Source organism: Podarcis liolepis (assembly GCF_965112155.1).
Source record: "Podarcis liolepis genome assembly, chromosome: 8".
NCBI lineage: Eukaryota > Metazoa > Chordata > Lepidosauria > Squamata > Lacertidae > Podarcis > Podarcis liolepis.
Window position 1 is genome coordinate 76,978,559 of NC_139560.1, and position 27,089 is coordinate 77,005,647.

Sequence of the window (27,089 nt, forward strand, 5' to 3'; positions counted from 1 at the left end):
TAGATCTTCCAGTTTTTTGTTTTTTAATTTTTTTTAAGCAATTTTAGCAATTTCAACACAACAAAGTAACGAACAATATAACCATACATTATTTTTCCCCTTTCCCCCCTCTCTTCCATTCATCCCTCCCCTCCCCCACCAAAGACTTCCCTCAGCTCCTCTCTCTGATTTCTCAGCACATATTATTCTCTGCATGTTATACCATTTTACATATCCTCACATTATCTATCTAACATGTTATCAACCAATAAATTTGTGTATGTTTATTCAATCCCTGCCAAGGAGTCCAGTTCATTTTGTTGTCTTTTAAGATAATTTGTAAAAAGCTCCCATTCTTCCTTAAAGCCACAGTTGTCCTTGTCCCACAATTTATATGTCAATTTAGCCAACTCTGCATAACTCATCCATTTTTCTTGCCACTGTTCTTTTGTTGGGATTTCCTCATTCTTCCATCCTTGTGCTATCAAGACTCTTGCCACTGTTGTAACATACGCAAATAAATTCTTTGTTTTTCTTGGCAGCTCTTGTCCTACAATCCCTAACAAAAATGCTTCAGGTTTTTTTTACAAATGTCATTTTAAACATTTTTTTCAATTCATTGTATATCATTTCCCAATTTTTTAAAATTTCTCTACATTCCCACCACATATGATAAAAAGTTCCTTCTTTTTCTTTACATTTCCAACATATATTTGACCCGGTTTTATACATTTTTGCCATCTGTACTGGTGATCAACTGAATTTCACCTTAAGTATAAGAAATATTTATCGTGAATGAAAATCAGCCCTGGGAAGTTCCTCTGGTAGTTTAATAATTTGCAGAAACAGTGTTTCTTACTTCCATCAAAATGTGTCAGGAGTTTTGCCACAAGGAACTGGAAAACGCTTATTTTGGACACTTGAAGATAACAATACATAAATGAATTGGACTTCCTGAGTGAGAAAAGATGAATTCTGAGTGACTGCCTAGTAAACGGCTTTTCCATATTTCTGTTGTCCTTTGCTCTTGAAATTGTTTTTGTGGGTCTTTGGACCATGATAAAGAATGTGTTTGTGAATTCTGGGTGCCCGGGAAGAAAATCTGGGATTACCATCTAGCAGAATGGGGGAAAGCTGGATATTTTTGGAGTGTAAAGGTTAAATATTTTGAATAACTGATATACAAATAATTGGCAGGTAGAAAAGCGGAAACCTCTCTTTTCTTTTAATTTCCTTCCTCCTTTGCTTTCTTTATGACTGTTAATTTTTTTATAGTACTCTATTAACTTTATACATATGTTTTGAAGATAAATTTTGGATAAATGAAGATACATAAAGAGAGATGATGGATAGAAGAGAGGAACTTGTGTGAGAGACAGACCAGAGTGGGTTATTTTGACATCACCAGATTTGCTATGAGATCCTTGACTGGTTGGGATCAACTCCTTAGAAAGAAAAATATATAAATGCCACTACATAGTAGTCTATTGGGCAAAGATGTTGCAGATCAGAAGGAAATCCAGACAGTGAACAAGATGAGCAAGGAGGGGGAACTTTGGAAATACCCCCAAATGTTCTGCTCCCCATAATGAAATGCACAAATATTCAATGCACCCATAGTTTCCATCTCAGCGAAACCTCTTAAACAGGCTATCCAACCATGTGATGTTTTGATTTCCCCCTCTTTTCCTGTTCCTGAAGACCAGCTTCAATGAGCTCAATTTGAGAGGAACGGGGAGTATATAAAGGCTTTTATTCACAATACTGTTTATCTGCTGGATAATCATACTGACACATGGCAAAATGAATCTTAACATTGACTAAGGCAAACTGATACATATTCAGTGCAAAATGTATTTTAAAAAGCAAGCATGTAATAAATAAGAGCTGCCTATATCTAAAGGGCTCTGAAAAAGAATGTTGGTAATTATGAACCCCTTTATAAATACAGAAGACAATGTGGTGGAGCCATTTCCAATTTGTGAAATTGCTAGGATTTACACAGAGACTCACAGGCAATAAATCTGAGGAAAATTGCATGATCGCAGAGTTCTCCGCTTCTGTTTCACTTGGAACACTCTTTTATGCCCTGTTTATAAAATATAATGGTAACAGAATTTGCATTAATTCAAACAGCTGAAAAAGCCTCAGTTGTGGCAGACTTATGTGTTGCTTATAATGCTCTTAAATAAAATGCTACAATTACAGAACACTATAAAATGTTCAGCATCCTAGGTAAGAAATCTCTTCCCTCAGAAACAGCTGAAGCATCCATGGAGTTTAATGGAGTCAAATGACAAAGGTTAAAGTACTAAAATGGATACAATAAACCCAGAAGGTAAAATGGAGATATATTTTCTGAATATGGAAAGTTGGGCAGCAATTCTGCTGAAGTACTGGGACCTTAAATCGTATAATGTCAGCCCAATCTATTACAGTATTTTCAGCTCAGCACACCTGATGCCAAAGCACTCCTAGAAACAGCAGTAAATATTGTAGGGAGATTTTTATATGGGCAACAAAGGTTCGAAAGGGACATATCAGACAAAGCCTTGGAGGCTACAAAAACCACATGGATTTAATTGAAAAATAAAGTTCTTTATTAAATATGAAAATGGACTACAGCTGAACTCCTATGCAGACTTTATCTGGGAGTAAGCATCATGGAACACAAGGGGTAAACACACACATGGGTACATTAGTCCTAATCCAGTAACACAGTTGTGCAACTGCCAGGACTGCACATGAGGAGTACTTTTAGAAAGCATCAGTTATGCCAAATAGCTGTTTGGAAGGGAGGAGAGAGGGGGACAGAATTCAGCTCCCCCTCCCAAACAGCTGATCACACATAAATTTTCTTCTAGCCTGTCTATGCTTGGAGCTTCTGCAAGCTAGATTTGTGGGAAGTCCATGGCCTGCTGGCAGGGATTTTGTTCTTTCTCAGGTTTGCAAGACCAGGAGCATTTCCCACCTGTTTACATGAGCATTTCTAAGAGATATGCTTGTGAGAAGCATATCTAGTCTATACCTAGACAGGGACAATTATTTTTGCAGCATATTCAAAATGTGGAAATTTCCAATGCAGTTTATAAAAAACAACAACACTTTCCTTGTGGAATGCAAAGAATCCTGAATATTTTGGAAACCACAAAGATCAAATAGTAAGTAAGTAAATTTTTATTTATACCCCGCCCTCCCCGGCCAAGACCGGGCTCAGGGTGGCTAACATCAAATGTCAATTACACTGGTACCTCGGGTAACATACGCTTCAGATTACAGACTCCGCTAACCCAGAAATAGTACTTCGAGTTAAGAACTTTGCTTCAGGATGAGAACAGAAATCGTGCTCCGGCGGCGCAGCAGCAGAAGGTCCCATTAGCTAAAGTGGTGCTTCAGGTTAAGAACAGTTTCAGGTTAAGAACGGACCTCCGGAACGAATTAAGTACATAACCAGAGGTACCACTGTGCATTAAAACACAATCAAACAATTGACTAAAATACAGCTTAAAAATTAGAATCAGGATAAAATTAAATGACTGCCCATGAAGTTACAACCACAAGGGGTTGGGAACCTCAAGTATTCATCAGGGCCGGCTATCCATGTTGGTCCCACATGAGCCCCCAAAAAGGCCAAAGAGGTAACTTACAGGGTCCCATAACTTACAGGGTCAAACTGGGCCCAGACCGAAGGCCAGGCAGAACAGCTCTGTCTTGCAGGCCCTGTGGAAGGATATCAAGTCCCGCAGGACCCTGGTCTCCTGTGATAGAGCATTCCACCAGGCTGGGGCCAAAGGCGAAAAGGCCTTGGCCCTGGTTGAGGCCAGTTTAACCTCCTTGAGGCCCGGGACCTCCAAGATATTATTAATTGTGGATTGTAAGGTCCTCCTCAGGGCATACCAGGAGAGGAGGTCCTGTGGGTACAAGGGTCCTAGGCCGTGAAGGGCTTTAAAGGTCAAAGCCAGCACCTTAAACCTGACCCTGCTCTCCGCCAGGAGCCAGTGCAGCTGGTATAGCACTGGATGAACGTAGTCCCACAGCAAGGACCTCGCAAGGAGCGTCACCGCAGCCTTCTACACCCGCTGGAGTTTCTGGGTCAGCTTCAAGGAGACAACATTTTACTAGAGTGGCTACTTTACCTATTTATAGGTAGGTAGCCGTGTAGGTCTGCCGTAGTCAAAACAAAATAAAAAAAATTCCCTCCAGTAGCACCTTAGAGACCAACTAAGTTTGTTATTGGTATGAGCTTTCGTGTGCATGGTATCTGAAGAAGTGTGCATGCACACGAAAGCTCATACCAATAACGAACTTAGTTGGTCTCTAAGGTTCTACTGGAAGGAATTTTTTTACTTTACCTATGAACATCAACAATGTACATATCCTTTCATTCATTTTAAATCTTTTCTGGAGCTTTAGATGGCAAAAACACAGCAAGAACCCTTCTAAAAATCCCTACAAGCTTATGATACAAAACCAGAGCCATAAAAATAACTTTGTAATAAAAAAATGATAACAACAAAACAACCATCATATTATTTGGGTTCTCTGGTGACATCAGGAGTTTATATTTTTATTTTCCATCACATTTCAATCAAAAGTAGAACCCCAATAACCTCAGTGATGTTAATGAGGCTTCGCCATTAACCAGTTCAGCCTATAAGAAGATCTGTTTCTATGAGTGCGTTAGGAACATGTGGGAAGCCTAATGTGGTGTCAGGTTTTTAAAATCTCCAAGACAAGACACAGCTAGGGGTCTGGATTTGGCACAGGCAGATCAAATCCCTAAGGGCAAGGGGCAAAATATATTCATGAAACTGGGGTGGCAGTCAGGCAGGTTTCAGCTCAAGCAGGTAAGGAAGGCAAGATTAAGCCATGCAGTGTGCATGACTCCAGAGCTGGACAAATGCTTCAGATTGAGGGCTCCACAATTGCACAGGCCAGAGATGGTTCCTCGTCTCACCTGTTTGCGCTAAAGGTGTGCCAGTTACACCACTTTTGTGGGACAATTTGTGTGGGATATTCAGGGAATCACAGTCAGAGATGAGCAAAGTAGAGGGCTTTTTTCTTTCTTTTGCATACAAAAAAGCCAAGTAGTGGTAAGTTTAGAAGGAAAGGAAAGGAAAAAGTAAAAGTAAGGAAAATATGCAGCTATTTCACAATTATGGTTAAGACCCCCTCCCCGCAAATCAGTCTTTGATGGGATTTTTGTCCAGCTGCACAAAAGCCTCCCAATAGTTGAGCTGAATATTTTGGCTAAGCACTAGTTCTGGCTGGGCTAATGAGCTGCCATACCTTCTTTTTTATTATATAGGTAGAGCTGCAGCATCTTAAAAAGCAGAGACATCACCTTGCCAACAAAGGTCCATATAGTAAAAGCTATGGTTTTCCCAGTAGTGATGTATGGAAGTGAGAGCTGGACCATTAAGAAGGCTGATCACCGAAGAATGGATGATTTTGAATTATGGTGCTGGAGGAGACTCTTGAGAGTCCCATGGACTGCAAGAAGATCAAACCTCTCCATTCTGAAGGAAATCAGCCCTGAGTGCTCACTGGAAGGACAGATCGTGAAGCTGAGGCTCCAATGCTTTGGCCACCTCATGAGAAGAGAAGACTCCCTGGAAAAGACCCTGATGTTGGGAAAGATGGAGGGCACAAGGAGAAGGGCACGACAGAGGACGAGATGGTTGGATAGTGTTCTCGAAGCTACCAGAATGAGTTTGACCAAACTGCGGGAGGCAGTGGAAGACAGGAGTGCCTGGCGTGCTCTGGTCCATGGGGTCACGAAGAGTCGGACACGACTAAACAACTAAACAACAACAACAACAAAGGTAGAGCTGTGTTGTGGGAAAGATGAAGCCAGTACCCCTCCAGTACATGGAAGCTGTTTTGGTGTTTTATGGCAGAAAGCGCATGGGTTCTGCAGAATAAATCCCCCTTTTGAATCCCTTGGCACATTACAGTTGGTTCTTTGTCAGGAGGGCCCAGAATGCTCCATTTTGTCACACAGATGCAGTCATCTCTCACCCCTTTTGATTCTAGTATGATTTGGACGATCCCTGCAGGGCCAGTGTTCCACTTATCATTTCTTACCAATTAAACATACTGTGCTAATATATCATTCTGCATAGTGTGGCACACATTTTACTTGAAAAGGAGTAAAATTGATGTGTGTGCGCTCTGAACTTGACAAGAAAAACCAGCTTACCTCATTGGTAGCCTTAACTGTTAACATCCAGGTTTCATAAATTGAAGGTGGAGTTCTGCTTAAAGAAATGAATAGCAATTATATTCTCAAAGAGAGAGAAAATATATTATTTTGCTGCTTAAAATAAAATTTAAAAATTCAATCTCAACTTGAAAACCTAAGCTTCTATTTCGTATTCTACACGCTTTCTAAAATGTGTTTGTAGTGTGGATATAAGTAATAATGTAAACACAGAGACTGACGGACCTAGTAGGGGAACATTTCCAGACAGTAATACTTCAACTGACGTCATATGGGAATGCCTCAAAGAGTAAATATTACTACAAAAATATACTAGTTCAGATATAGCTTTTTCCAAAGGGGTTTGGGAACTGTAGTTTAGTATGAGCACTGAGAGCTTTTGCTGGAGATCTGTTGCACAGATGACAGTTATCAGGGATTCCTGGGGAGCGTGAGCAAATATTGACTCTGGTTAAAGGTGTCTGAAGTGTAGATACACCTTTGGATTCAAAAAGCCTCACTTCTGGTTCCATTTCACTTAATTCCACAGATTACAGTGGTACCTCAGGTTACATACGCTTCAGGTTACATACGCTTCAGGTTACAGACTCAGCTAACCCAGAAATAGTACCTCGGGTTAAGAACTTTGCTTCAGGATGAGAACAGAAATCGTGCTCCGGCGGCGCGGCGGCAGCAGGAGGCCCCATTAGCTAAAGTGGCACCTCAGGTTAAGAACAGTTTCAGGTTAAGAACGGACCTCCTGAACGAATTAAGTTCTTAACCTGAGGTACCACTGTATCTACTGATGTCGATCTATAACCTACTGCTCTTCCCCCAAAAGCAGGTAACAACGTTGAAAAAATCAACGTGTGAGAAGACCCATGACTGCATTATTGGCCAGATCAAGATAACAAACATCAGGGTAGTCCTTTCATTGCAGTTGTATTTGTACTTAATTGGGGTGGGGGAGGAGAGTGAAGTTGCTCCATTACCATTCCCATGCTGCAAGACAGGACAGATTTACAATATTTTGTTGACTCCACCGAGTAGATTATATGGGAAAAAAGAAAAGAGTCCAATTGTTGATAGCAACGTAGAAGGGGGAAAGCTTAGATCCCCATAAATCTGCACCCAAACAACAGATTCTAATTCTTTTCTGAAAAATATTGTTATTCATTTTTTCCAAATTACAAAAATAGTTGGCGGGGACAGGAAAAATAAAACACACAACAGAAGCTAATTAACACATTCTGAGATTATTCTCCCATATTTTTACTGTTCTGAAGAACAGATGATATTATCATAGCCAATGCATATGTGCATCATTAAAAGTATATCCATTCAATCCTGCTGAATATCTGATAGAAGATATAATTTTTATTCCCACTTTTCATTTCCCAAGAACCAGCTCTGTAACATGGAATTCTACCCCCACGGTTACTACAACAGCCCCTGTTGTATCTTAAGGACTGTCACATAGAAGATGGAACAAGATTGCTTTCTCCTGCTCTAGAGGATAGGACCCAAACAAATGGATTCAGGTACGCCATCTGGGGGAGACTGGTCTCTGATACGGTAACCTGTATAAGTGAACAATGTTATTGTTTTTGTCAGTACAGAAATGGGAGTGTGAATGGGCAGGATTTTATCTTGTATCTTCTACAGACCAATCCTGCTTCTTCACCTGGGGGATGATGCCCTTTTCTCTCAGTCCATCATAAAATAGCTATGAGCCAAGTGAATTCAGAGAATCCATTATCTTCATGCAAAGAGATATGGTATGTATAATCTTCTTCATGATGAAGTTCCTCTGTCCAGACATGAGTTAGAATTTCGTGAGTTAGAATCCCAGTGCAGCCATCGTAGTTAGCTCTTAATTCCAACATGTACATGCCATTTCACAGTCACCTAGGATTAATAACATTACAATTTGGTTTTCACTGTCAGAAGAGATTATCATTTTGATGATTATCTTTTTTTTTAATAGTTTTTATTTTTGGGAGAAAAGCAATGACAAACCTAGACAGCATCTTAAAAAGCAGAGACATCACCTTGCCAACAAAGGTCCGTATAGTTAAAGCTATGGTTTTCCCAGGAGTGATGTATGGAAGTGAGAGCTGGACCATAAAGAAGGCTGATCGCTGAAGAATGGATGCTTTTGAATTATGGTGCTGGAGGAGACTCTTGAGAGTCCCATGGACTGCAAGAAGATCAAACCTATCCATTCTGAAGGAAATCAGTCCTGAGTGCTCTGGAAGGACAGATCGTGAAGCTGAGACTCCAGTACTTTGGGCACCTCCTGAGAAGAGAAGACTCCCTGGAAAAGACCTGGATGTTGGGAAAGATGGAGGGCACAAGGAGAAGGGTATGACAGAGGAAGAGATGGTTGGACAGTGTTCTCGAAGCTACCAGCATGAGTTTGACCAAACTGCAGGAGGCAGTGGAAGACAGAAGAGCCTGGCATGCTCTGGTCCATGGGGTCACGAAGAGTCGGACATGACTAAACGACTAAACAACAACAACAATTAAGTTTCTTAGAAATATAACACATACTACAACAACAAAAAATCACAAATATAAACAAAAAAGAAAATAGGAAAAGAAAAATACATGTCAACAAACACCCAGACAATACAAATTAATTGGTTATTTAAACTTCTAACGTCATAAACATGGTTTTGACTTCCTCTGAGCCCTCCCATCTGAATTTCCTTGTATTTAAATGTAGCAGTTTTCTAATATCAATATTAAAACACAATATTCCAATTTAAATAAAATTTCTTAACTTTTCTTAAGGTGCTAAATCTCAATTATTTTACTAACTCTTAATTTCATCCTAGACCTATTTAGTACTTTCAAGTAATTTCTAATTTTTAATGTTACAGTATTTATTCAAATAGTCTTTAAATTTCTTCCACTCTTCTTGATATTTCTCTTCTCTTCTGGTCATTTTGATGATTATCTGGCTTGGTTCCAACTGGTCAGAGTTGGTTGTGGTTGCAGAAATACAACCACAGGTTCAATTGTTTCTTAAAGAAGGTTCATTAGATGAAGGCGTGTTCATCGTGATTTCTGGTTCTGCTTTTGATCTATTTCTCTTTTTCCACCTTCAGGGTTCTACAGTATTTTTTTGCAACGATACACAAACACTCGAAGACGTACAAGCACATTACATTAGTAGCACAGCTCATCAGATTAAAAATTAAGCAACCGCCACCACTGCTACTGTCAGAGGCTGTGAAACACCTTTGAATTCCACCATAATTCCACTTGATGTCATCAGCACAGCAACGAGGTGAGTATGTGTATAGGAGACAAAACAAAAACTAATTTAGAACAAAACAAACCTGTTCTCGTGAGCTCAAATTTAATTCTCTATAGGCAGAATGACAGTGCAGTGCATTGCTGGCTCAGCTAATCAAAACAAGAGTTGTCGCATCAATGGCTGAACTTCTGTGGTACTAAATCAAAGAATGAGAGACAGGAGCAACGAAGAAGGTTTGTCTGTGAATGCTTCCCCTCTCCCACCATACATTTATTTTATGCTTTTTCTTATTCTCTATTCTTCTATCATACTTTTTAAGAATTGCTAAATCTATTGAATCCAAGAGGACATGCTGGTTCACACATGTAAACATTTTTTTTAAAAAAAATGATGCCTATGGTTGGAATAATTTAATTTAAAGCACTTTGTGAGGTCCAGCCAGAAAGCAGTTTAAAAATACTAAGGTTGTACACTGGCTCTGCTCAAATCTCTGATCCCAAACTGAATCAGACTGATTTGGGTAAACCTGGGACTGGGCTGAAGGAAGTTCAGGCAGCCCCAGATTGGACTGAGAGACCACATCTTTGTTTGAAATTCTGTCCTGCCATGAAATACCCAAAATCTTTCTGATCCAGCACATGTAAAAGGTGTTGAGGCATTGGTCCTGACACTTGTAAGAAGAAGAAGAAGAAGAGTTTGGATTTGATATCCCGCCTTTCACTCCCTTTAAGGAGTCTGAAAGCGGCTAACATTCTCCTTTCCCTTCCTCCCCCACAACAAACACTCTGTGAGGTGAGTGGGGCTGAGAGACTTCACAGAAGTGTGACTGGCCCAAGGTCACCCAGCAGCTGCATGTGGAGGAGCGGAGACACGAACCCGGTTCCCCAGATTATGTGACTACCACTCTTAACCACTACACCACACTGGCTCCCGTAAGTTGCCATCGGCTCACTTCCATAAAGCTATAAGTGCTATAAGAAGACATGAACGTGCTACGTTGAGGTATGAAAGTTCTTTATTGACCGTGCATGTGGAAATAAGAGGTGGGGAACATGTCACCCTCTAAATGTCCCAGCCAGCATTGGTAATGGTACAGTACAGAGTGATGGGACTTGTGGTTGAAGAACTTCTGGATGGCTACAGCTTCTCCACCCCTGTTGTGGAGGGAGACATGGAGACATGGGAAACTACTGGTGGTAGTTTAAAATCAGAGTATTGGGGCAACATTCTTTCTCTCTCTTCAGGTGTATCCAGCCAAAAGCAACAGATGTCAAGACCCTTATTGTTAAAGAACTGTAGACAATGACATAGTGTTACTGCCAGCTTCTGTTGTTGAGATATATTTCCAAGCCAACAGGACAGTCCACCTGTCTCTAATGATAATACACAGGGTAAGGATAGGATCTTGTTTGGGTTCAGTGCCTGTACTCAACAGAACAGGAATTTGAACCCTGGTCTCCCAAGGCCTGCACTACACTGACTAGATTTAAACTAGGGCCTACTGCTTATTCTCTTACCACTACATTGTCTAAGCCTGCTGTGAGGTTTTCTTGTTTTCTGGTCACACAGATCCTCTAATTGTTGTCCTCAGCGGTTAAAATGTCCCTCATCATTCCATGACATCACAGCAGCTCAGCTAACAGCTGGTGGCAAATTATGCAAATTTGTAGCAGTTGGTTAGCTTCTGACTATATAAAGACTTGCCATGATGAAAAAAGGTAAAGGTAAAGGACCCCTGACAGTTACGTCCAGTTGCGAACGACTCTGGGGTTGCGGCGCTCATCTCGCTTTAGAGGCCGAGGGAGCTGACGTTTGTCCGCAGACAGTTTTTCCGGGTCATGTGACACAAAATGGTTGTATGTGGAAGACTGGAATAAACAAGCATTGATTCTGTAGTGTAAGCCTCTAGATATACAGTGGTACCTCTGGTTATGTACTTACAGTGGTGCCTCAGGTTACATACGCTTCAGGTTACAGACTCCTCTAACCCAGAAATAGTGCTCCAGGTTAAGAACTTTGCTTCAGGATAAGAACAGAAATCGTGCTCCTGCGGCGCAGCGGCAGCAGGAGGCCCCATTAGCTAAAGTGGTGCTTCAGGTTAAGAACTGTTTCAGGTTAAGAACGGACCTCCAGAACGAATTAAGTACTTAACCCGAGGTACCACTGTAATTTGTTCCAGAGGTTTGTTCTTAACCTGAAACTGTTCTTAACTTGAAGCACCACTTTAGCTAATGGGGCCTCCCACTGCTGCCACGCGATTTCTGTTCTCATCCTGAAGTAAAGTTCTTAATCCGAGGTACTATTTCTGGGTTAGCGGAGTCTGTAACCTGAAGCGTATGTAACCTGAAGCACCTGTAACCACTGTACAAGTTCTTCCTTACTATAGTTTGCTCAGCTCAGAGCACTGTTATGTCCTGCAAAGTGGTCTTATCTTGCTCCTCGGGACATGTTCAACAGCTTGGAGTATGTCAGTGGCTACCTTGCCCACAAAAGATGAGTTTAACGTTCAACTTCTTGACAAAGGAATTGGAAGGGGGCAGTTAGAAAGAACGGAGAGCAGGAAGAAAACACAGAGAACACTGACAGATCATTCGCAAATGAATTGCTTGGCCCCCACCAGGTTCAACCAACAACATGGCTAGCTCAGTCTTGTTAGCTTTGCAGAGGGCTGCATAAGTTGAAGCTTTGTCCCTCTTTAGCTCACATAGTGAAACATCTCAGCACTCCCTCCTTTAAAAATCAAGGCGCCATGCAAATAAAGGGAAGCAAACTCACAAACAAAAGTCATCGGCAAATTACTCCTCTAAATACAGAAATCAGGTTCTGGGTGTGGTAAGAAAAGAAGCACATGCTGTAAATGAACAAGACACAAATAAGCCTGCATTGAAGATGGCAAAAGCCTCTAAATACAGTCTTCTGCTTGTGTTGTAGAAATGAGCAGAAACCTAATTAAACTCTAATCTGCTGTCTAGACAGATATTTGCCCATCCAGTCACATATGCTGTAGAACCAAACAAGTTTAAGAAAGCTTGAGAATTGTTTCCAACTCTTCCACTGCTCCTCTTTCGCTGCCCTCTTGCTGAGATCTCCTTTTCTCCTTGGTTCTGAGGTGTGTGTCCCGATCCATCACATCCACTGAGAAGAACTCAATGTAGAGCAGAAAGTGAGCAATTCACAACAGCAGCAAGAGTTCAGAAGCTCCAAGAGACATCTGGTTGGCCGCCATGGGGAGCGAGGGTAATAGGGAACCTTGATTAGCCTTGATCTGATCCAGAAAGGTAATTATTTTCTTCTTCTTTGTTTGAAACAGTGAAGAACCATAGCAGCAAACCAAGAACCCATTAGGGAATATGGAGAAGAAAGAATCATGAATGGCTGTCCAAGGACTAGGAAAATGTTTAATGGAAGGGAGGGGCCTCTAGGGGCAGGAGGACAGAGTGAATGAAAGGCTGAGGAAAGAAAGAGAGAACACCAGTGCTTTTTTTCTTTTAAAAAATGTTTAGAGGTACTCTCATTTTCCTGCTCATATTGAAATACTGCCCCTCAATGAGGCCAAACTTAGATTCACAAAATGTTTAGGGGTATGCGTCCCCCAAGAAAAAAGCATTGGAGAACACTACTTCCATGGGTGTGAACCCTGAGGTCTCATATATATATATAACATATCATTTTCAACAGTAATTAAACATACTTTTACATCTTATTCAGATTTTTGACTTCCCTCAATCCTGTCTGAGGGAGACCGCCTGGGAATACCGGGTGCCGTAGGCTTAGTCTACGGCCATACTACCTTGAATACGCCTGATCTCGTCTGATCTTGGAAGCTAAGCAGGGTCAGGCCTGGTTAGTACTTGGATGGGAGAACCCTGAGGTCATTCAATCGGTTTTGTATTCAAACTCTGTTGGTTGGTCACCAACTCATCGCATTTGGCTAGAATTCATAGAATCATAGAATTATGGAGCTGGAAGGCACCATGAGGGTCATTTAGTCCAACTCCCTGCAGTGCTTGAACCCATGATCCTCAGATGCTCTTTTGACTGTTTTAGCTTTTTAACAAAGTACTCACTGGAGCCACAGACAGATTTTGTCAGTGTGACGTGATTTAGGATATGGGTTTTGTTGTGGCCAACCATCTGTGCCCAGACGTTTGAAGACTTTTATGGTGCTTCAGTACCTGCAAAACCTGTTTGGCCAAAAGAGAGGCAAGAGAAGAACACACAACCTTGCTGTGTCCCACCTCCCTCACTCCAAATAAAGTGAGGTGGGCAACCTCCAGGAAGAGGGCATTGTGAATTCATTGTGGCATTCAGATTACAGATAAGGCTTCTCAGGAGACTCACCTAGCATCTTCTCTGTGGTCTTCCGAGTGCTACATAAAGACTTTTCTGTTCACCCAGGCTGTTTAAATAACTGAAGTAACCCAGGTTTCTGTTGTTTATTTTTTTTAAAAAATTAAGGGAGTGGAGCAAGTTCTGATGGTGTACTTATGTGCCCCCCCTTTTAAAAATGTTATGTTTATATTTTCATTCAGTTACTTTCCACTTATTTTTTTATAAGCTACCCAGAGAAATTTGTGTTGCAGGTGTTGCATGCATATAACTAAAAATAACAATGATGAGTGTTTGTAAGGGTCTGGGAACCAAGACTTATAAGGAATAGTTGAGGGAGTTGGGTATGTTTAGCCCAGAACAGAAAAGACTGAGAGGATATACAACAGCCACTTTCAAAGGTTCCCACTAAACATACCCAACTCCTATTTGGGGACTTCCCTGGCTTTTATCTGGCCCATGTAGGACCAGTCTGGATAGTAAGCATTGGTGAAGACTTGACATTTTCATCCCCCAAAAGTTTTTGTTTTAAGTTCCCACTGAAATGAGGCTGCATTTTAATGTTTTAATGTTGTATTTTAATCTTGTTTTTTAAGTTGTATTTCAATCAATTGTTTTTATTTTGGTGTTAGCCGCCCTGAGCCCGGTCTTGGCTGGGGAGGGCAGGGTATGAATAAAAATTATTATTATTATTATTAAGCATCAGAAGGAACATTCTGATGGTAAGAGCTGTTTGACAGTGGAATGGACTTGCTTGCAAGGTGGAGGACTCTTCTTCCATGGAGATTTTTAAGCAGAGGTTGGATGCCCATCTGCTTTAGTCGAGATGGTTGAACTAGGCAACCCTCAGTGTGGTGTAGTGGTTAAGAGCAGTGGACCCGTAATCTGGTGAACTGGGTTCGATTCCCCGTTCCTCCACTTGCAGCTGCTGGGTGACCTTGGGCCAGTCACACTTCTCTGAAGTCTCTCAGCCCCACTCACCTCACAGAGTGTTTGTTGTGGGGGAGGAAGGGAAAGGAGAATGTTAGCCGCTTTGAGACTCCTTCGGGTAGTGATAAAGCGGGATATCAAATCCAAACTCTTCTTCTTCTTCTGGGTCCCTTCCAACTCTACAATTCTATTGTTCCAACGTGAAGGACTTTTGGGGGAAAAATTATAATGAATCAAAAAAAATAATGATGAAATATACATTTATTAAGAAACCAGAGGCATTTCTCCTTGGGATAGTAGGTACTGAACTGCCCCAAAAAGACGTGAAAGTATTTTTGTATGCCACAACAGCTGCTAGGATTTTACTAGCCGGAAAATGGAAAACACAAGAATTACCAACGGTAGAAGAATGGCAGATGAAGATAATGGAATTTATGGAGCTGGCGGACCTCACCGGGAGAATCCGCGACCAGAAAGAAGAGGATTACCAAGAAGACTGGAAGAAATTTAAAGACTATTTGAACAAATATTCTAATATTAAAGATATGTAACCACTTGAAAGAACCAATCAGGCCCAGGATTAAATTAGACTTAAATATATAAATAAGAAAATGTACTATAAGAAAGGTAAAGAAATTGGAATACGACTGTAATATTGTTTTATGAAATAATGATATTGGAAACTGCTACATTCAAATTAAGAGGAAATTCAGATGGAGGAGATTAGAGGAAGTCAACGAAAATGTTTATGAAAATAGATTTTATTTAATTAATTGAGTTTCCTTTTTTCTGTTTAGGTATTTTAAGTTTGTTATTCTTTTTTCTTCTTTTTCACTTCTCTGTTGTGTTGTTGCATATTTTCTTTTTTGTTATGTCTATTGAAAAGTAATAAATATTATTGTCAAAAAACAAAAAAACCCACCCAATTCTATGGGACATGTGAGCATAAGAAGAAGCTGCTGGATCAGGCCAATGGCCCGTGTAGTCCAGCATCCTGCTCTCACAGTGGCCAACCAGATGCCTGTGCAGGATCTGAGCACAAGAGCCTCTCTCCTCCTATGGTCTCCAGCAATTGGTATCTGGAAACATTGCTGGCTCCAGCTGTGGAAGCAGAACACAGCCAGCATGTTCATGCCTCTTACGAAGCCGTACCAATCCTTTATCACTTTTGGAATGGTCTTTTGGACTCCCAGCTGCCTGCGCAAAGAATCAAACGCATATTTGGAGCAAATGTGAAAGCTGGATGCCAAAGAGCACCACGTGGTGTGGCTGGCATGCATGCCTAGCAATGTATTTCAGTACCTGTGTGACCGGGTAGCACTAGTCAGTTCCTAGAAGGTGGATGAAATGTTAAAAAGTGGCCTTGTGAGACCTGCAAGTTGTCAAGAGCTGTAAAATGTAGATGCCAACAGCGATGAACTGATACAGACCTGCAAGGTCAGCTACATCTTGCTTTTTTCAAAAAGGGGGAAGAAAAAGAATTGACTGATGTCAAGACTGGTTAAGGTTAAGCTCTGAGAGGAGACTCTCTTCTTTTAAGTTAGCCATGTCCAACATTTGTCATTAATATGTCTGGCAACCTGATCCCATGGATCATCTTTTGCAGCAATGAAGTGCGCCGCTGAAGAGGCAGCACGAGCCTATTCAAAGACGGGTGAATCGTGGGTGGGCGGCGGAGCTGCCGGTCAGACCCTAGTCCAGGGACACCAATTTTGCCTTTGTTTTGATGCTGTGAGCAGAGTGACAAATGGTTGGGAGTGCAATAGGATAGCCTGACCACAGCAGCCCTTGAAATTGACCTGTTCAGCTACTTATTGTGTATGTCTGAGGATGGAATCCCAGATACATTTATTCTGCAACTGATCTGAAACAACTCTCTGTGATCGTGCTTTGGAACGATATTTGGTAGCCCTTTGTGAAAACGTTAATTTGCGCATTTGCAGTGCCCTCAGCAACATAGTTATACAGTGGTACCTCGGGTTAAGTACTTAATTCGTTCTGGAGGTCCATACTTAACCTGAAACTGTTCTTAACCTGAAGCACCACTTTAGCTAATGGGGTTTCCCACTGCCGCCGCGCCACAGGAGCCTGATTTCTGTTCTCATCTTGAAGCAAAGTTCTTGACCTGAAGCACTATATCTGGGTTAGCGGAGTCTGTAACCTGAAGCGTATGTAACCTGAAGCGTATGAAACCTGAGGTACCACTGTATGTACTTAAATCTGTGTAGCTTCATGACAGATTGGATATCCCTTTGCTCTGCTGTCTCTCTGTGTTGCCTCTACCAGCATCAGAAGTGCTCAGTGTGATGCCTTCAGGAAGTCCACAAGCAGGGCATGAAGGCAAAAGATGCTCTGTGTACCAACCACATCTTAGCAAGGGTATTCAGAAGAACACTGCCTCGATCATTTCTTTGTTGCATTGATACCCTACCTTTTCTCCAAGAAACTCAAGGTGGTGTACATTTGTTCTCCCCTTCCTCATTTAATCCCCCAAACAACGCTGTGAGGTAGGTTAGGCAGAGGAGCAGTGAGTGACCCAAGGTCAAAGCTTCATGGCTAAATTGGGATTTAACCCTGGTCTCCTGGCTCCTAGTCTGGCACTCTAACCAGCGCACTGCCCTGGCTGTAGACATGGATATTCCGTGGCATTATCTTTGTTGTCAGCTATTGAGAGGCATATTGGGAGAAAAGCAATGACAAACCTAGACAACATCTTAAGAAGCAGAGACATCAGCTTGCCGACAAAGGTCCGTATAGTTAAAGCTATGGTTTTCCCAGTAGTGATGTATGGAAGTGAGAGCTGGACCATAAAGAAGGCTAATCGCCAAAGAATTGATGCTTTTGAATTATGGTGCTGGAGGAGACTCTTGAGAGTCCCATGGACTGCAAGAAGATCAAACCTCTCCATTCTGAAGGAAATCAGCCCTGAGTGCTCACTGGAAGGACAGATCCTGAAGCTGAGGCTCCAATACTTTGGCCACCTCCTGAGAAGAGAAGACTCCCTGGAAAATACCCTGATGTTGGGAAAGATGGAGGGCACAAGGAGAAGGGGACGATGTAGGACAAGATGGTTGGACAGTGTCCTTGAAGCTACTAACATGAGTGTGACCAAGCTGGGGGAGGCAGTGGAAGACAGGACTGCCTGGCGTGCTCTGGTCCATGGGGTCACGAAGAGTCGGACACGACTAAACAACAACAACATTGAGAGGCATGTACAGTGGTACCTCAGTTTACAAACTTAATCCATTCTGGAAGTCCGTTCTTAAACCAAAACCATTCCTAAACTGAGGTGTGCTTTCCCTAATGAGGCCTCCCGCCGCCGCTGCCCTTCCACCGTTCAGATTCCATTCTTAGACCGAGGTAAAGTTCTCAAACCAAGACACTATTTCCGGTTTTGCGGAGTTTGTAAACCAAATCGTTCTTAAACCGGACTGTTCTTAAACCAAGGTATCACTGTACTCAGTCAACAGGTCTATCCTAAGCCAGTGGTCATCACATCTCAAGGTGGTTAATTGGATATGTTAAAATGTAGTTTGCGACACACTGGTTAGTCCTGGCTACTGCCAATAAATTCCAATGGGTAACCCTGAGTTCTAGTAAGTTTTCCTGTACTCACTCACTGAAATGTTTGGGAGTTATATAACTAAACACAGCAGATAATTTTGGAAACAGGTATTCGGAGCATGAAAGAATTTATTATTTGAGGTGTGGCCCCCTAATATATTGCTTCACAGGCTTTGGAACATTTGTTTATACGCATGCACCTAGTTTGAAATACAAAGCAAGTAATTAATGGGGGAAACCCTTTAATTATGTGTTGGGGAGCTGAAAATTTGGTATACAGAAGCTTTTGGTGTACGTTTGATGACTGTGAACAGATATGTTAAAACATGCTGCAATCATCTTTTTAAGAAAGCAAAATGCCTTGGAAACTAGAAAGGTAATCTGTCCTTTGTGTAGTTTTGTGTTCGGTTATTTTTAATTCCCCCAAGAATGAGTCTTATTCATAATTACAGTTCATCCATAATTCTTCACTTGTGTGGAAAAAGCCAAATGTTTAATCCTAAAAGAAGAAAAATGGCAGACAAGGCTTTAGCAACCTGTCTACCTTATTCTGCCTGTTCAAAGTTCACTGCATTATGATCCTACTCAGAGTAGTTTGATTTTTTTCATCTCCTGCACACAATTCAAGATGCACATTTTCACCCATACTTAAGGGCAGGACCAGCCTTAGATATTTTGGTGCCTGAAGCAGAAAATCCCTGCTGGTTTGTGAGCCTGCCAGTGACCCAGGACATTCTCGCAGATGACTGCATGGAGCCTTCTGACTGTCTGAACCGGGTCTAGTGCCAAGTATAAATCTTATTGAAAACTCTTAGCCAGGTGTTGCTCTCACAGAGAAAGCCAAAATAAACCATTTTGCCTCTGTTGAGTGAAATATATTAGCTCTCCCTGGATTTATTAGCAGTCAAGTTCGGCCAGTTTTAAAAGTTTAAAATTTACACCTGTTGAACATACTTATGCTAATGCATCATATAATCCCATAAGTGGCCCCAAAGCCAGCAAAAACGCATTATGAATGTCAGGACTACCAAAGGCACTGAAAGAATAGCCCTGCTGGATCAGGCCAAAGGTCCACTGTTCTCACAGTGGCCAATTAGATGCCTATGACCTTGTTGATGTTTGGGGAGAGCCTTTTTAGAATGATGTTAGCATGGGGTCCCTAAAGTTGTCTCTGATTCTCCCGGGTTCTGCTCCCTCCTCAAGATCTCTAGAAGTTACATCACCTCCCCTCTCCACCCCACCCTTCTCTCTCGGTATGTACTGTGGATGTAGTTTGTCTTTACCTGCATGCACATGACTAGTAATGCATGGCGAAGTATTCCACACACTGCAGGTGCCAAGGTATATATTGAACTCCCCCTATATTTTGGTTAAATTACTGTTCTTCTCAGTTGTGAGTCTTTGGAACTTCTTGTCCCTGGGATTCATCACCTGCTTCATTTAGATGACCGCTAAATACATATATATATTTTCTAGATTTTAATGTAGTTGATGCTGTTCTTTTCCTGCTGGATGGGGACTAAATATTAAGCCAGCCCATTTGTCTATCTCACTCAGTATTGCTCACTGTCATGGACTAGCTGGATGAGGAGAAGTGGTGGGAGGCATTAGTTGGAGAACTCCCAAGGAAACCCGCAGGGGAAGAAGGCTCAGAGCCTTCGGGGGTTGGTGGTGGGACGATGGTGAGTGGTCAGAGGGAGAAGGAGAAGGCTGGGAGGAGGAGGTGTCAGAAGCTGAAGAGGTAACAGGGTTTAGTGAGCAAGAAGAAGCTTTCAGAGGGCAGTCCAGACTCAGAGGCAGGAGAGGAGGAGGACCAGGAGACAAAGATGAAGCAAGCTGCTGAAGAATCCAGGGAGTCTGCCCCTCCTGCTGCGAGCAGCTTCCTTCCCCACTGGTCTCCCAGAACATGCAGAGAAATGAAGAGGATGGAGCAAAGAGAGACAAGACAACAGAGCCTTAGGCTGCTGGGGAATGACTCTGCTGGGTCAGTCTTCTGTCAATGGTGGAACACCATTTGGATATGACCCAATAAATATAAAATAATTATAATAGTATACTTTTAACTCAAGGAGGGATGCAGGTGGCGCTGTGGCTTAAACCACAGAGCCTAGGACTTGCTGATCAGAAGGTCAGCAGTTTGAATCCCCACAACAGGGTGAGTTCCCGTTGCTCGGTCCCTGCTCCTGCCAACCTAGCAGTTCGAAAGCACGTCAAAGTGCAAGTAGATAAATAGGTACCACTCCAGCAGGAAGGTAAACAGCGTTTCCATGCACTGCTCTGGTTCGCCAGAAGCAGCTTAGTCATGCTGGCCACATGACCCGGAAGCTCCCTTGGCCAATAAAGCGAGATGAGCGCCGCAACCCCAGACTCGCTCACGACTGGACCTAATGGTCAGGGGTCTCTTTACCTTTAACTCAAGGAGTAGACATATTCAGGATTGCCCCATTTATAGGCTTGCACTATTTACGTGTACAGGATTGCTGCATTTTTTTGTAAACCACTTAGAGGATTTTCTTTTCAATCAAGCGGTATCTAAATTTTGTTAAAGAAATAAAAATGAATAAAATTTCAGCATCATACCAGAAAAAATGATGTGGAATCCCCTTTATTCCCACTTCTTATTTCGATGGGTGCTTCTTTGTGGATTTGTGAAAATTATGTTTTGTTCTTCAGACACAGGAAAAAATTCTTCAGACATGGGAAAAATTCCTCCCGCAGCCAAATATCAGAATCACATAAAGAACCTTGACTTACCCTACTCAGACTTTTCTCTCATAAGAAAAGCTGCCCTTTTATCACTTACCATTCCGATTAGTGAAAGTTGCAAATGCTTAGACTGGGTCTCACAGGCTGGAGAAATATAAGCATTGATTTAGCTTGCCATCCCTTGAGGGGAAGAAATAAACTGTAGGGCTAGAAATGAAACAGAAGATGCAGAGATGCTCAACTTTCAATTTGCCCGTGATCTTGTTGTGAGGGGGTACACAATTTTCTGAATCATAAAAACACACCCATGATAAAGGAATCTGACAACAACAACATTCTGTCAACATTTTCGAATGCTAACTAGTTGTTCACTTGCTACCACTGAGCCAAACTGTTCTACGTGCTTCTGATTTAATTTGCGGAATTATCTGTGCAATTGCTTATCCGTTTGTTTTAATTAAGGTAACTGAAAATATTTAACTAAGCTAGAGACTTACTTGAAATGGAGTAATAGAAAATTAGTTTTAGAAACCACCCACCGCAACAAAGCAAGAAACAGGAGCAGAAAGAATTAAGGATACCCAATCACCTTCCAAATTAATCTAGCTAGCTCTTCAGATGAATTGATTTCTGTTCCGTTATTTACTCCAATTTTGATCTTTCACATTGATTGACCTCAGTGATCATTGAGTAGAATGAGCAGTTTTAAGGAATCTAGCTCTTTAAGGTTTGCGCTCTTAATGAAAAAAGGAAAATGAATCTTTGAAACAGATCCTTGTTACTTATTATTTTAAGATGTTAGCAATCTCATATTGGAATTAAGTCATTCCCTGGGCTTGGAAGAGGGAAGTCAAGTATTTGCCCCTGGAAAACGAGTCATGGATTGGGAAATGATACAGCTTTAACGTTGTTCAGCATATTTTGAATAGGAGTCAAGAAGGACACTCTAAGGGAGTATTCATGTGAGCTTGCCCACCTTGTAAGGCTTGGTTGTGCTATGAAGCAAGTACCATTTGCGTGGACAGGCGGAGTCCCCCAACCCCAGGCGACTCCTGAGCGGAATAATGACTCAGGACAACGTGCTATGGGATTAAAATTGGCCACAACTTTATTAAATTTCAGATGTAGGGAGACCTTGGCTCAGGCATTGGGCATTTATCCTTCCTAGTCCCCAGCTGAGGATCTAGGAGACATCAGGGTTATCCATAATATGTGGGGATTGGGCTGGCTCTGGAGAATATATGTTCAAGCAGAGAGCCCGCTGTTGGTGGGGAAAGCAATGACAACCTCTCAGCATATGGACAATGCCTCCCCTCAAGACCCCTTTAATGGGAAACCCTGAGATCACCGCCACAAGGGGGGCATGGGTCACCCCCTTTAGGAAGATAGACTAAAGGATTCTGCCCAAGGCCTGAAACTGCCAATGTTGTGACATTTTGCTATGGGGAAGGCAAAACCTGTCAATGCAGGAAAATTCCTTTCTGGCCCTTCAACAGTGACCCTTACGTAGCAGCACCTGCATACCTGTGGAAAAGAAGTTAACCTGCAAAAGAAGACTTAACTGACGGAGGGCGGGGTGGGAGAAGCTCTGGAGCCAACTGACGCTTCGCAGGTAAGATTCACCTTCTGTTGTGTGGGCAGGGTGGTCCCTCCCCTTACCTGGCCAATCCCCTGGCAACGCCTCCCCAGGTGGGATTGGGCGATTGGCTGAGGTAGGCAGAGACCTTCAGGTATCCAGCCTGGGGAGGATGAAGCCAACCTGAACTACCAGGAGCCGCACTGGGATGCAGGGGGCTGTGTGCGATCACACAAAGGGTGCCCCCCATTGGATGTGGGGAGCGGTCATTTCTGCAGATGTTCTCCAGCACAGAATGTTAAATGAGGTTCTGCACATGTGCAGAAAGCCCTTAGCAGACCAGCTGCTCAAAGCCTTTGTGGTTCATGCATGTGCAGACATTTTTTCATGTCCTGAAAAAAGCACTAACACTTGTTTCTGCATTTCTTTCTTTTTCTCTTTCTCTTTTTCCATGCTGTCTCCCACGCCCCAGATCTTGCAACCAAGCAAAAGCATGCACACTCAATATAAGTTTAAATGGCAGATGTTATTCAGTACCAGACTTATGCTTTACCTACTGATCTTTATTTTTTACTCCTGTGTGAGGCCAAAGTTTGACACCCTCTTTCCAAAGCCAGATAAGAGGTGCTGGGCTTTGGGAAGAAATTGTGAGGGCTCTGGCAGGGTCCTAGAGCCCTCCTACTTCCTTTCCAAACCCTGGCAAGTGCTTGGCCAACTTTTGGGGGGGGGGGACGGGAATCTAGCACCCTGTCAGTGCCCTCACACCTTCTTCCCGAAGTTGGTTTTGGCTTCTCTTAATTTCTCTCTTTTTTTTTTTTTTTGAAGCTAAACTTCAGTTCTTGTGCTGGTCCCGGGGGTAAGGTACCTTGGGCGTAGCAGAGTCCACACGAAGAGGGGCAAGGTACGAGGCAGAGAGCCGGGCGGGGAACAGGTACGCTGGAACAGGAGGCTGTGCAGGGAACAGGAACACCGGATGGTCGGGAACAGGAGGCCGAGCAGGGAACAGGAGTACCGGATAGTCAGGAACAGGAAGCCGAGCAGGGAACAGGAGTACCGGATAGTCAGGAACAGGAGGCCGAGCAGGGATCAGGAACACAGGAAGGACCGAAGCCAACAACGACGTTGCTCCCGCAACCTGGGGCCGGGCTGACTGGGCTTTTATCCTCTTCTAAGGCCAGGGGCAGTCCCGGCCCCCAGGAGCCCCGCCTCCTCTGGCCTTAAGGCGAGCACTCCTCCTGGGGGCAACCAGTTCCCTTCGCCTCTCTGCCCTAAGCCTCTGCAGATCAGGAGAGGCCGAAGGGTTACTGGGCCCTGGAGGAGGCTCACCTGTGGCCACTGAGTCGTCAAGCCTCTCTGGGGCCAGAAGGGTTTCACCTGGGGCCAGCTCCTGATGCACTGCCACAGGTGCAGGTTCTTCAGCATCTAGGCCTTGCCCCAGTTCAGCCGGCCCTGGAGGCGGGGACTCTTGTGCAGGCTGGGATTCCTCTGTTTCATCCTCCGAATCGGAATCCCAGGCCATCACACCATCCCCCCTCCCAGGCCCCCCCCTCAACCGAGGGTCCGGACCCGGCTTGCCGGGGTACGTCGCATGGAACTCTCGGAGGCAGGCAGGTGCGTGGACGTTGGCCGCTGGTTCCCAGGAACGGTCCTCCGGTCCGTACCCCTTCCAGTCAATGAGATACTGCAGCTTTCCCCTGCGGTATCGGGAGTCCAGGATGCGTTCCACCTCGTACTCAGGCTCTCCCCGAACCAACACTGGCTGCGGTCGGGGACGGTTCGGGTGGAACTCGTCGGGTGGGGCCACCGGACTCAAAAGGGACCTGTGGAAGACCGGGTGAACCTTCAGGGTTGCGGGTAACCGGAGACGAAATGCCACAGGAGAGACTTGGTCTACGATAGGGAACGGGCCGGTGAAGCGGGCGTCCAACTTCCGCGAAGGTCGAGAGGGGTGGAGGTGGCGAGTGGAGAGCCAAACCAGGTCACCGACACGAAGTTCCGGCCCCACCTGGCGGTGGCGGTCGGCCTGGGCTTTGTACGCTTCCTTGGCCTGGTGCAGTTGCTCCACCAAAAGCTGTTGCTGGGACTGGAGCTCTTGAAGCCACTCCGTCACCGCCGGGACCGCGGACGCCGGCAGCACCTCTGGAAACAGCCGTGGATGATAACCATAACTGGCCTGGAACGGGGTCTGCTGGGTGGACGCATTCACCGCGTTGTTATAGGCGAACTCTGCCAATGCCAGGTGGTCGACCCAGTCATCCTGCTGGTAGCTGCAGTAACACCGGAGGTACTGCTCCAGCACCGCGTTCGCCCGTTCCGTCTGGCCATCGGTCTGTGGGTGGTAGGCTGACGAGAGGCAGACCTCTGTCCCGAGGGTCTGGTGTAATGCTCGCCAGAACCGGGATGTGAACTGAACGCCCCGGTCGGACACCACACGCTCAGGTAGGCCATGCAAGCGGAAGACATGCTGAAGGTACAGCTGAGCAGTTTCCTTGGCTGTGGGTACAGATGGACAGGGAGCGCAGTGCACCATCTTGGTGAAATGGTCGGAGAAAACCAGAAGGCAGGTACAGCCACGAGACGAGGGTAAGTCCACTATAAAGTCCAATGAAACCGTGTGCCAAGGACGCGGTGGAACTGGCAATGGCTGAAGTAGGCCGGGGGGTCGCCCGGTACGTCCCTTGGCGCGCCGGCAGACATCACAACCAGCAACGTAGCGAGCCACGTCAGCCTTCAGGCGGGGCCACCAAAACTCTCGACTGACCAGATGGGTGGTCCGATACCGTCCAAAGTGCCCCGCTGCTGGGGCATCATGGGCCATCCGGAGAACCTCCAGCCGTAGTGGCCCTGGCGGGATGTACAGACGACCGTGATGCAGCAGAAGGCCCTGATGCAGGACCAGTCCCGGATACTGTGGGCTGGACCCTTCAGCCAGCTCCCGGAGCCGATCCTGGGCCCAAGCGTCGACCCGCTGCTGTTCCCGCACCCGAACCTGCAGTGGCTGCGCCTCCTGGGTGGCCAGGAATGCAGCCGGAGGTAGGATCGTGGTGGGTTCTGCTTGCTGTACCGTGTCTGCGTTGTCTTCAGGTTTCCGGGACAGGGCATCCGCCTTCTGATTCTGAGAGCTAGGGATGTAGCGGATCCGGAACTGGAACCGGGAAAAGAACAACGCCCACCGGATCTGTCTTTGGTTCAGCTTGCGGGTGGTCTGGAGGTACTCCAGGTTCCGGTGGTCGGTTCTCACCTCCACCGGATGTCGTGCCCCCTCAAGATGGTGGCGCCAGACCTCAAAGGCTACCTTGATGGCCAGTAGTTCCCGCTCCCACACAGTATAGTTACGCTCCGCTGGTAGGAGCTGGCGGGAATAGAAGGCACAGGGTAAGAGTGGCGCTTCAGGCCCAATCTGTTGAGACAAGACGGCACCGAGAGCCGTACTGGAGGCGTCGGTCTCCACCACAAAAGGTCGAGAGGGGTCAGGATGTTGTAAGATTGGTGCCCTCTGGAAACAGGCCTTCAACCCCTGAAACGCCTCCTCTGCCTCCTTGTCCCAGGAAAACAGCGTCTTTGGGCGCAGTAGCCGGGTCAACGGGGTGGTGCGATGAGCATAATCCGCAATGAAGGTCCGGTAGTAATTGGCGAACCCCAGGAAACGCTGTAGGTCCTTGCGGTTCCGGGGTGCCGCCCATTCTCGAACCGCTGTCACCTTCCCCGGGTCCATTTGCACCCCATCTGGAGAGAGCCGGTGACCAAGGAAGTCCACAGTCCGCTGATGGAACTCGCACTTGCTGAGCTTTGCGTACAAACGGTGCTCACGCAAGCGCTGCAGCACGGTCCGGACATGTCCCTCATGGTGAGCCGGGTCACGGGAGTAAATCAGTATGTCATCCAAATACACCACCACGTACTTGTCTAACAAGTCCTGAAACACGTGGTTGATGTAGCGTTGGAACACAGCAGGCGCGTTGCACAAACCGAAAGGCATAACCAAATATTCGAACTGCCCGTACCGGGTCCCAAACGCTGTCTTCCACTCATCCCCGGCTCGGATCCGAATCAAGTTGTAGGCCCCTCGGAGGTCCAGCTTGGTGAACACCTGTGCCCCTTGCACCCGCTCCAGCAGCTCCGAGATAAGGGGTAAGGGGTACCGGTCTGGGACGGTAATTTTGTTCAGGGCTCGGTAATCATGGCAAGGGCGGAGTTCCCCACATTTCTTCTTAACGAAAAGCACTGGTGCCGCGGTAGGCGAGGTGGAAGGCCTAATGAACCCACGCTCCAGGTTCTTGCGCAAGAAGTCCTGCAAAGCCTCGCGCTCTGGCTCTGTTAGGGAATATAAGCGACTCACTGGTAAAGGCGCTCCGGGTTGGAGGTCTATGCCGCAGTCAAAAGGCCGATGCGGCGGCAGCTGGTCTGCCCCCCGTTCCTCGAACACGTCCTGGTAGTCCTGGTACACGGCTGGGAGCATGGGTGCTGCCTCCTCTGAGGGCACGGCCGCCAGCGTTCCGGATTGAGCATGGGAACATGGGTCTGGGAAGTGCACGGTC

At 44.7% G+C, this 27,089-nt stretch overlaps 1 long non-coding RNA gene across 1 annotated transcript; it reads right to left on the reverse strand.

Moving 5' to 3' along the window:
• Positions 1–6,180: 6,180 nt before the first annotated feature.
• On the reverse strand, positions 6,181–11,025 carry LOC310714526. Its single transcript, XR_014529868.1, has 3 exons — positions 10,964–11,025; positions 9,529–9,642; positions 6,181–6,236 (listed from the first exon to the last, which is right to left on the reverse strand). It is a non-coding gene; the product is annotated as an uncharacterized lncRNA (long non-coding RNA).
• Between the last annotated feature and the right edge of the window lie 16,064 nt (positions 11,026–27,089).